The sequence below is a fragment of the Egretta garzetta genome, unplaced genomic scaffold (assembly GCF_000687185.1).
Source record: "Egretta garzetta isolate BGI_Z169 unplaced genomic scaffold, ASM68718v1 scaffold230, whole genome shotgun sequence".
In the NCBI taxonomy this organism is placed as follows: domain Eukaryota; kingdom Metazoa; phylum Chordata; class Aves; order Pelecaniformes; family Ardeidae; genus Egretta; species Egretta garzetta.
The window spans coordinates 1,622,159-1,633,782 of NW_009258281.1; the positions used below are offsets into that span (position 1 = coordinate 1,622,159).

An 11,624-nucleotide genomic window follows, 5' to 3' on the forward strand; every position below is an offset into this window, starting at 1 on the left:
TTTCCCTCCTTCCCTTTAGTCTTTGACAAGCTGTCTCAGTGTTTTGTATGTCTATAGCATTCTCTATTGCAGCGATGTTTAAACAACCAAAAAAAAAGCAAACAAGATTACACCTCAGCTGCAAATAGGTCAGTGCTGCTTCTCTAAAGCTGTAGAGCTAGGCACATCTGTAAGAGGCAATGCTCCTGCCCTGTTTAGTTTATTGCATGTAGACCATCCCATTCCAGAACCATACGTACCTGCGCTTCCAGGGTAATGTCAGTGCCAAGAGCTGGGTTTTTCACTATGCAAATATCATGGACCCTAAGATGCCTGCAGTTTCCTTATAAATGGTCTTCCCATCAGTGGAAGGCTGAAGCTCCTCTGTCTCATGTGCCAGATATTTTATCTTTCCCTGGCAGAGAAGCTAGAGACAACAGAGAGAAGGAGTTGCAGGGGAGCATCTTACCATGTATGCAAGTTTCCACTGGTGCAGAACTCACAGGAACAGAAATTTAGCCTCAGCTCTCTTCTGCTTCAGTGTTCCTGAGAACTAACCACTGAGAGCCTGGGAGCTGTCAGCAGCAGCAAAGCATAACAGGGAGGGGAAAGAAAATTCAAGTACAATGGACTTTAAAAGCCCTTTTGCTTTACTAATCTGAAATATTGTTAATAAGAGGTTAAGATCATAATTTTCATGAATGTTCTATGTTCACAGAGACTGCACTCAGTTTTTAGTTCTGTGTCAAGATCAAGCCTCATTGACACTGTGAATGCATATGTCCTATTCAGTGACAGGTTTTTTTGATGATCATAGAAATTTGCACTTTTTTGTAAATCCCTCTTGTGAACTTGAAAATTACACAGGACTTTTAAGCCTTGAAGGTCTGTTCAGTGTATAGGTTTAATTTGGTTAGCATTAATAAGACTGTAAACCACAAGGAGAATGTACTCCTGTTATATAGTCTATTCTTCCATATAGAAATGAATAGAAATGTACAGTTACGGATTTAGCTTTTTCAGACAAATTATCACGCGTGAGTTCTTAGGCAATTGAATGAAGGCTGTATAGATGAAGGGATTTCCTGTGCTTTTTACAGAGCACTGCACATTTATGTTAATGACATTCAATAATCATTATGCACAAATGAAAAAAAAAAAAGGCTGTTTTGGCCCTGTTCGAAGGGAATGGATTGCACTAAAGGGATAAAGAGTATCAGATGTTCGCTTAATGGACAAAAGTCAAGAGTGTTGTTAATGGTAGAGCCCCAGAAATAGGAGAGCTGGTGTTCAGCATCCTTTGAAGTGAACGTGCAGGGAGTGCAAAGGCTGATGAATGCGACCTGCGCTCCATGTCTGATGCTGGTGGTCAGTGATGTAGATTCCAGCCTCGAGATGAGGGAATTGTTATCACAGTATGAAAGTCAGTGGAACTGAGCAGCTTACACCAGCTGATGATCTGCCCCTTTATCTGATACAGAAATAATAATAATATCTCCTTCTTTGATATTGATTAACCTTGAAGCACTCTACAAAGAAAACGTTAAGGTCTTTGTTAAAAGGCAAAGTTACTTGTCTGAGGTTTCATAGCTCAGCTTGATCAGCTGACTTAATTCACTGGACCACATTTCCCTCCAGTGTATGCATCATAACGTCTGATAAATGGCTCAGAAATAATGAAGGTTTTTTGGAAACTCTAGGGATTTTAACTGTGTAAGGTACAGCCACACTAGGAAAAGTTCCTCTTTAACCTAACAGTTTTTCCATGAATCTCTGAACCAGTGGTAACAAGGTGAGAGAAAAGTGAAGGTTATTTTTAGTCCTAGAGGTTAATAATAACCTAAAGGTTCTTTTTAATCATAATTAAAAAGAATTGGACTTCATCATTAGTTGATATAAATGACAAAAAGTAGAAATAAGATGTTTTGTATCAAAGCTGCATTTGATATATATGCAGCGGTCTGTAATATCCTTTGCTATACTGCATTCGTGATAAAGAAGACTTAATTTCATTATTTTGAAATAATTGCTCATGCAATTGTACAGATGTTCCTGCAGTTCTCACCTCATAACCCAGTAATTTATTTCCTGAAACAAGCCACATTTTTAAAGAGAATGACCTAGGCATTGCTTACGGTTTTAATGTGACTGCTCCTCTCTGTCCTGGAAATGACATAGTTTTAAAAGTTTTAAAATTTTAAGCTATTATGAGGAAATAACTTAAATATTTTTTATTGAAGAGTAAGTTATTGTAGAAAAATGTGGTTTACTCACTCTCACTCCAAGGCTTTGGTCAGTATAACTATCCTGATAAAACTCGATACTGTTTACTGGTGTTATTTTATGAGGAAAATGTAAGTGTACATATGAAAACAAAATGCATCAGTAGTGATTTCAGTAAAAATACTATTATGAATAGTCATTGGTTAAAAACAGTTGTATCAGATTTTTTTGATGGTATATAGGTGGCTAAGTGCCATTATGAATATAGTGGAGAGGTTAACTCTGTCTTAAATAAGCATCTGACACGTTGGTTATGAATGGGAAGAGAAGACTAGTGGGAGGGACGTGTCATTATATGAGTCACACCCTTGACTTTCATTTTTTCATACTTGTCAAGTACAGGTGTGCTTCTGTCAGCAATTACTTCTTACTCGATTGCATATGTCCTTGTACTTGCAAATAAAACTTAGCATTCCTTTTAGAGCCGCTTTGGAAAATGTAAAGCCTCTTGTAAACAGTGGTTTGTGTACAGAGAGAGTACTTGGGATGCTTCAGTGTCTACAGAAATAGCTGGTGTAGATGTTAGTGTCATTGTCCATAGGCTCTGGTTAAAACTTCTAATGTTGGCAGAATGTAAGTCTAAAAGAGCTCCTGAAATTCTGCTAAATGTTATGCTAAAAGAGTAAAGAACAACAATTTGGCTACTGGGCTGTCATTTCAGCACCTTGAACACCCACTAATGGATCTGTAATGACTGTAATGATATAATGCATGATGTTAGCACCTGCTATGGCCAAACACCTCCCACCCTTCTCCCATCAGGGGATGATGAATTGGCCATCATCAAAAAGTACATCCCCTATTTAGAATTTTTCTTCGGGGATTTGCAGCAGAGTCTATTTTCTGGGCTTTCTCCACACATTCCCAGCTAGCTCTTTTTCTTTTACTCTGCGTCCTGCTTTCTTACATAGTTTTTATCACTGCAGTAGTCCATGTCTGTTACAACAGTGCAAGCTGAAGTCTAGGTAACCCATACCGCCTTCTGCAGGGCAGGACCAGAATGTACATGTGGACTTCTATGGATTTGTTTTCACCCTGCAGAAGTTGTTGCTACTGTTTTGTAAAATGTAGGTTTACCTTTTTTTCCACCTATTTCTGAATATGTATTGTCTCTGGAATAATTTCACACTCTGAAGAATTTCCCCTCAGGTGTTGAAATGGTTCGGTGCTTAAATTGTGGGGTGTAGTTTTTCCTCCCTGCTTGGCTAGTCACACTTCATCATCCCCAGAAGGGCACTGGAATTTGAATTCAGAGTGCAGAATTCTTGCTACCGGTCTGCCTGCAAACATGTCTGGGAGGGGAGTCACCAGCGGACCGCAGGGGGTATCAGGAGAGAAGGATATCCTGCTCCTCACCCTAAAGCTGGTAATAGAATATGTGAGGGTCCTGAGGAGGAAAGAGAGGCTTGTCATGAGGAAAAAAGGCAAATACGCAGCTAAGAGGCTACTTGGTAGTAGAACAGGGACTTATAATTTCACTTGTGAAAACAATTTCCCCTCCTCAACCTCGAGTTATTTGACTGTTATGATAGTCTGATAAGTCAAGTAGCCATTGGCCTGATCAGATGGTTTAACTTCAAACCAGATGCTTGACTGCTAATGTAATACATTCCAAAGTCATGCTGCAATTGGAAAGCATAGCAAACCATCTTTGAGGCTACCAAAAATACACCTTTAAACTAACATGTCATGGGGAAACAGCCAATTGATGAGGGCCTTTCCTCTCTAGCCCTCTAAGCTTGGTGTTTTCAGGAAGTAATCCTGTGAGCTGTGGTTCTTTCCAGGGTTTTGATCCACTTACAAGTTTAATCTATCTTCTCTGAACTTAAATGCTCCATTATCTGTTAGAAAATAATTAGAGGCTGCAAGCGCAAGTCTGCATACACAGAGTTCCGTGGGAGTCCCTGAGCTCATTGAGATGAAGACAGTTTGACTGATGGTGGTCAGCTGATATTGGGCCAGAAGCTAATAATAGAAGGCGGTGCTGCTTAGCTAGGTGAGAAAGTTAACTTGGGAAAAATTAAACTGAAAGGTTTGGGATTTATGGTTGGAAATAAATTTCCCATTCTCATTTGTTTCCTGGTAAGAGAGCTTCAGAGGCAGTCGGTTTCTTTTATGGTTTTATAATTAAGATCTAGGGGGCTTCTTGACTTCGCCTGGACTTACTATAGTTCCCTGCTGTCTCTAAGAGCAGCGTTCAGTGTGCAGGAGAGCATTTGTCAAGTGAAGTGTAAAGGTAATAAGTGACAATGACCTCCACCAGGCATGCAGCAAACAAATTAAAGCTGTGTATAGGGGGCTGATATCCACATCTTTTATTTATTCCTGGCCTAATTAACTAAATTAATAAAGCAGCCAGTTGTCTTGTACTGCAAAAAGAAAGAGAAACAGCTTTTCCTAAATTGTAAGCCTGTCTTATAATAAGGCAAGTCCTCAAGATGTATTGAATTTACCTTTGGTTCAGAGGTTTCAAGAGGGAAAAAACCATGTAGCTGACTAGCTACATGATAGATAATTTTGTCTCCCGTTCAGCTGAAAACCTGCAGAGATGTGGATAGGTCTAGATGCTTTCTTTGTTTCTTCAGATATGTCTAGATGCCATTGTGGAAAGTACACTGGAGATACCGGTAGCTAATCAGATGGGGAAGATGAGAGAATACTCACCTTTGCTTGGTTTCCACTATTGGCATTAGACATAGGAAGATTCTAAGCTGAAGCTTTTGGATTCCTTCCCTGGCCCACAGCAGCTTTCATAGAGCCTTTGGGGCTCCCTATGGACACATGCTGTGATGTACAGTTTCTCATTTGACGCAGATGCATTTACACTGAGTTTCCTTGTAAGATCCCACCTTATACGACTATGTAGGTGACTGGAGAAATATTTTTGTCTGTCCCTTGAATTATTTTTGATTCTACTTACACATCTCATGCTACCTAGCCAGGTGTTTGACCCAGGTCTTCAACAGTCCATGTAGATGCTTCTGAAAGTCTGAAAAGACATTACTGCAAACAGTAGTTGGATAGGACATCCAGGCACCCCACAGTCATTCCACATGGGCTGCTTGGGAAATGCAACCTAGTTAATCTTGAACCTCAGCTTAAAGGGCAGCTTTAGGATCAAATAAAATCCCTTAGGTCAGCAGTAATCCTCCTTGTCTGCTGTCATTTATGTAAACATCCTCCTTTCCAACTGGCATAAGGGGTCTCTGTAAGAATAGCTGATAGTGAACAGCAATGTTCCTGCACTGCCTGGCAATGTGCTGCAGCTGCAATTCAAACAGGTTTTCATTCCATCCTGTTAAGTTGCTGGGTGTGGGGACAAGGGGTGACCTGACTCATCTGACTGTGGACTCCTTTTTGTGCAGTCTCCCCTCTTCCTCCTGCTTATGCACACTATGAGTATAGCCACCTGGGGGAGGGGGTACAGTTTGCCTGTCATTTCCAGGAACAGAAGCTCACTGTGATTGCAATTACAATTTTCAACTTGTCCAGAGGTGCCAGGAATCAAGCTGTCCTTGAGAACTCTGCATACCATGCACAAGCCCCAAGAGTGATCAGCCTCTACAGAAGCTGGAAATCTGATCACTACTGAAGGTTAACTGCTTGTAGTCATCTGAAGATTAACTGTTGCAATTCTGTTATTTCCATCTTAAGTAATAATTTTCTCTTTAAATGTTTACTTCATTAATTTTTCCTTCCATAGTATGCGAGGGTAAGATGTGCAAGGGGGTGTTAATTTTCCATATGCAAGAGCATGTGGCTATATTTAGGGACATGGTTTAGTGGTGGGATGTCAGGGTTAGGTTAAAGGTTGGACTCAATGATCTCAAAGGTCTTTTCCAACCAAAGTGATTCTATGATTCTATATGGAGAAAGTATATACACAGAAAGGAATGAAGTACAAGCACAGACAGACAAGCCAGACTGTTTGGAAACAGTTCTGCTGGCATAACATTCTAACTGGAAAATTCAGTGAGGGAAAGAAGAGTTTGCCTGCTACGGTGATGGGGGAAATCTGAGAGCCCTGTTGAAAACAGTGGCAGCTGTGAACTCGCCAGTGAATTCAACAGGGCCAGGACTTCACCTCTGGAGTCATCCTTCCAAGAAGTCTGCCACAGACTTAAGGGAGAATCACATGCTTTAGTGAGTGACTGACATTACAAGTTATTCCTAAATGAGTTAGGAAGTATATTCAGAAGCTTTTTGTTGATGGCAATGGCAGAACTCCATATTTAAAATTTTATTGCATTATGACTTTGAAACCCTGTGTAAGGTTGGGCAAATCTGTGAGTGGGGAGAAGATCAAGAAGGAGTGTTATTTTATTCGCTGGGAAAGTTAGCTGTGGATTAATTGAAACTACAAAAAATTCTAATCAAATTCAAGAAGTAGTTTTAGCTGTAAAGAGTGTGTGTGTGAAGGAAACAATTTGAACTGATGTATTATGATTTCTTTTTAAAGGTATGAGGTACAGCAATAACATGGTTGATACTTTTTGTTGCTTTGGAGTGTATGGTTGAGCTTGGTTACTGAAACATGAAGTCAGTTATTTGCTTAGCTGTATGTGTTATTGTTATGAAGGTCAGGATCCCATAGTTGCCACCGGTTTCTCAGGGCACAGTAGGAGAGACCTTTTTTGAAGAAGTGTTTAGAAGTTAAACAGGCAAAGGATGGGAATATTAAAGAAAAAAAAGAGGCAGAGAAGTGGTGCTATGAGTATCAAAAGTTGTGCACAGATTTAGTCAGAAGCTTTTGGGATTTGTATTTCCATGATCAGTTTTCTGTTGCTTACAGTACGTGGGTCTCCAGTTCTTGCCATTATGCTGTATGTTGCCACCCTTCACTATACGTTAGATCTGGACCTGAGCCAGAATGCTCTCCTCCGGTTTCATGTCTTCTCAGGACTTAGGTACTGTGTATCTGGATGTGGGTTTTTAGGAGAGAGATCTTACACACTTCAGTAAAAATTTCTACTGGATACTGTAAGGCCATGAACTTTGGGGACTCACCTCCCAGTGTGATAGCGCCTGGAGGTGCTAGTCTTTTCATCTGCAAAACCGGGGGATCATGTGATTTAAGGCAGAAGGGAAGATACAGGAACAGATCTTGCTGGAGCGGTAGGCTGTAGCTGATAGACTTGTAATTACACACATGAGAAACAACCTTCCTTAAACATCAGCAAAGTGTCTGGAAACACTGGAATTCTTTGCAGAGTCTTTCTGACATTCAGATGCAAAGTGCAGAATTAAAACTGACAAAACTTGGTGAAATGGACAATAAGATTAATGAATAATGCTTGATATGTTATGAGAAGAAGCTGACACAGATATCGTTTTAAAGCAGACTTTGGCACCAAGAACTGGGCAACGAGTGCTGACTTACCTCCAGAAGAAACTGGAAGCCTGTATTTAAGAAACTTCCTATTGCTTTGCATTTTTTCTTTATGCATCCAGTTCAAATTAGCAATATAAAATAGGTACGCATTAATGTTTAAGTTCCTGAAGGACAATGTGTATGCCAGAACGTTGCCACACTGATAAAAAATGCAGACTTTTATGGGACCTCTGTTAATAAAAAAGAGGTACTGTTTCCACAGGCTTAACTGTAATGCATCCCAAACAAGCCATCACTAGTTCGAGGTTAACAGTGAATCTAATGAGATTTGAGGGAAAGACTGAAGAAGAAATGTCTTGATATTTAAGTCAAAGGAGCTGGCTGTAAAACTGTATGTATATGCTAGCTAATCATTTTTGAAGTACATTTGTCTGTGATTTAGTTCAGTGCCAGGTGAGTAGGCTATTACATATCAGATTTTTCATGAAAGCAGGCTGATAGGGTATGAGCTCCAGCATGTGCTGCAACTCACAGGTCAGCACCAATGCAGGAAGTGAGCAAGGGCAAAGGGCCCTGGAGGATCAATGCGTTATATTTGTCATACTTGTTTTTATCCTGCCAAAGTGCCAAGTCAACTTAAAGTTAAGGGAGAACAAGGGGTTTTGTGTTGTTTTGAGAAAAAAAAAATCCAAGACTTTTATGCATACAAATACTCACACTGTGTCCATTTTTAATAGAAATTTAATGATACAGAAGCACAGGCTTATAGGAGCTGAACTTGAAGTGTCACTGTCAAAAAGTATTTTATCATCAAGTCTTCTAAGAAACTGTAGTTTGGCATACTTCTCCCTTAGTGCTTTGTTGCAGATAACGCTTCAAAAATTAAAGTGTATTCCATATCTCAGTGCTGATCCAGACACCTCTGGTACATCAGCAACTGTCATGGACTTATAAAAATTATATAATTAACATCTGTTCATATTAATATTCTACTACTTATTATTTGGAAGTGATAGTCAACTGTTTCTATCTCTGCTTGAAGAACGAAGACAGGGAAATCTGGCACATGACTGGCTTGCTCATAATCTTCGTAATATTCTGCCGATACCTTTTAGACTTCAGTGCAATAACTGGGATAAACAGGGAGAGATGAGGTCACAATGTGGCTGGCAGTCCCCGGAACAGTAATTGCTGGTTTGAAATGCTTCGTCCTTCAAAAATTAAACTATAGTTCCCAAAATAAGCAAGATTTTGCAGAGCATTTTTTTCCATATTAACTTTGGTGTTGCTTCTCATTGTAATATATGGCATCTCTTGGACCTATTAAGATTAGAAAACCTTTGTGCTGTGAAAACATGGTGAGCTTGTCCCTGCCCTGAAAGGCTTTCAACCAAGACAGGCACAACAGATAAAGGGTAGAGGAATGAGTATTATTATTATACCCATTTATAGATGGGACTCTGTTAATTGCAACACAGATCTCATAACCTCTAAGCAAATGATTTAATTTTTTTATTAATTCTTAATTTTAATTATGTTCTGGTTTTAAATTGGCGTGGGATGTTTACTTAGAAAAGCAGATACTATATGAAGTTTGTTTTCAGACAAAGCTATTTTATCAGTTACCTACTGAGAAGGTGTCTAAAATGTTTTTTTCAAACATCTCTCGTTAATCAGTCAGTGCTTGCCCCCAAGTCAGGTATTTTAGAGAAGCTGGATGACACTTGATATAAGGGCAAATTGTGTATTAGCAACAGAAGAGACAGAATAGGTATTCTTCCCTCTTAGTTACTTATAAGGTGATTGCAATTGTGTCCTGAAGGTTTCTGCTTTATATAGAATATCAGGGTTTTAATTGCATAGACAAATATGCGTTGTACAAAATACAATTAAATAGGTTTCAGATAGACCAGGGCCTTTTGTTAATCTGAATGCTTTACATGATAAATGATATAAAAATGTTTAAGAAAATACAGTTATGTAGATTTTTGAGCTGTGCTGACAAATTGCAGCTGTTACATTTGCTCAATACTAGATTCAGAAGCATTCATTGATCAGCTTGCATAGGTAAATCCTGTGACATGGAGCAGTATCAATGCAAGGGTAGGAAATGGTTGAGGTACAGTCAAATACCAGTTTATCAGATGGAAATGTAAGACCTCAATAAAGTAGGGGCACATGGAACAGGGCCTAGCTACAGGCAGTTCCCCAGGCTTTGATTTACTGAGTGGAAATAAAGTCAGTGGCTCAGCAACCCCCAGGTTGAATCTATTTGGAAATGTTCTCCAGCGCTGAGGATGCTTTTGCTGGCTAGGCAGTGCCCTTTGGTGGAGCTCAGTGGGATTATTTGTGTATACGTATAAAATCAGAATTTAGCTCTGTGTGTGTTTTCTGAAGTCAAGCAAATTTTATTTTTTTTTTTAATGAAGTATTGCTGATTTATGTCAGTGGCTAGAGTCACCTGCTAAAAATACAAGTCCTCTTAGAAGTTATTTTAGTAATGAAAATGTTTGGAGGAGATTTGGAAAGAAATGGTGTTTGAAATGGGAAAAGAGAGTTTCCTTGGTGAAATGTTTTCTTGGCAAAATAATGAAAAAATATTTATTGGTAAAATATATTAACTACTTGGAATTAGAAAGAAAAGCTTCTGCTGCAGCTTTTCAGTGAGAGATAAATTCCAGTGAATTCCTTAGCTAGAAGATGTTTTAGAAATATGTTAGTGATTGAAATACCTGTTTTGTCATTTTCTGAATGACCTCTGGTGGATTTCTGTTTTGAAGTCATTGGTTGTTTCAAAAGTCAGACTATGTTTATTAGACAGGAATGTTGTCAGATCCAAATTGGAATATTACATATTTTTCCCATGTGATTAAGTTGTGGACCGCAGGGAGGAGTGGGAGGACTGCAGAGTTTTTTCTTCAGTTGAGTAAAGGATGGTAAACATTTTCCAGTGGTAGGACTTTTCTGAGGACCCAAATGCTCTGTCCTGTCTGATTTTAAGCAGAGCAGGGAGATGCTTCTGGTCCCTCCGTGACTAATCTATCAGGTGAGAGCACAATTTATGTTCTTGACAGTGCTGTCATTCAGATGAGAACATAGATCTGAGTTAAACTCCAGATTACCGAAGGTTATTGATGTTGATGTTTATGTGACACCTTGGCAAGCTCTCAAAGTGTCCTAGCACTCCAGAAAGTGTCTTAAACAACATTGTGTCACCATATAAAAGTTTCTAGCTCAACTAAAACTTGCAGATCAGCCCTCTGGCCTGCAGTTGAGCTGGTCCTGAAAAAGTGAGTAGCACTCACTGCTCCATGTGAAAATAAAAAGTGTCACATGGAGAGAGCATTTTCTTATCATGTAATATCCTTATGTCCCTCTTGCCACCAAGCAGAAGGAGGGGACCTAAGAGATGGGGGGGAATGGAAACAGATCCCTGCTCGGGGCAGCAAGTGTATCCCCTCCCAGCCTCCCTCACCTTCCCAGTTGACCTTACACAACAGATATGGGGCTCTGGAACTTGAGGACCAGGCAAATAAGGATGTAAGTGAAGGTCCATCCAGTGGGTTGCCTAGGGTGTATCAGTCAGCCCCACGCATTGTGACTGCCTCTGTTAAGAAAAAAAGGAGGGTAATTGTTCTAGGTAATTCCCTTCTCAGGCTAGAGGTAAGGAAGAAATTTTTTACAATGAGAGTGGTAAAACACTGGAACAGGTTGCCCAGAGAGGTAGTGGAGGCCCCATCCCTGGAAACATTCAAGGCCAGGTTGGATGGGGCTCTGAGCAATCTGATCTAGTTAGCAGTGTCCCTGCTCACTGCAGGGGGGTTGGACTAGATGACCACTAGTGGTCCCTTCCAACCCTAAACATTCTATGATTCTATGATTCTAAGAATGAAGGACTGCAATTCTGATTCAGCTCACTGATCCAAACAGTTGACTATCGTGTGCCCAGGAATGGTCAAAACCAGCTCCACACCTCCCATTATTCATCACCCTTCTCCCTAATTTGTTCATTTCACTCATTTTGAGATGG

General features: G+C 39.8%; 1 protein-coding gene across 1 annotated transcript in view; it reads left to right on the forward strand.

The window, feature by feature from the left end:
• The window catches only part of ERBB4 (erb-b2 receptor tyrosine kinase 4), a 412,269-nt gene that overhangs the window by 288,696 nt on the left and 111,949 nt on the right, over positions 1-11,624 (forward strand). The gene's annotated exons all lie outside the window — the stretch shown is intronic.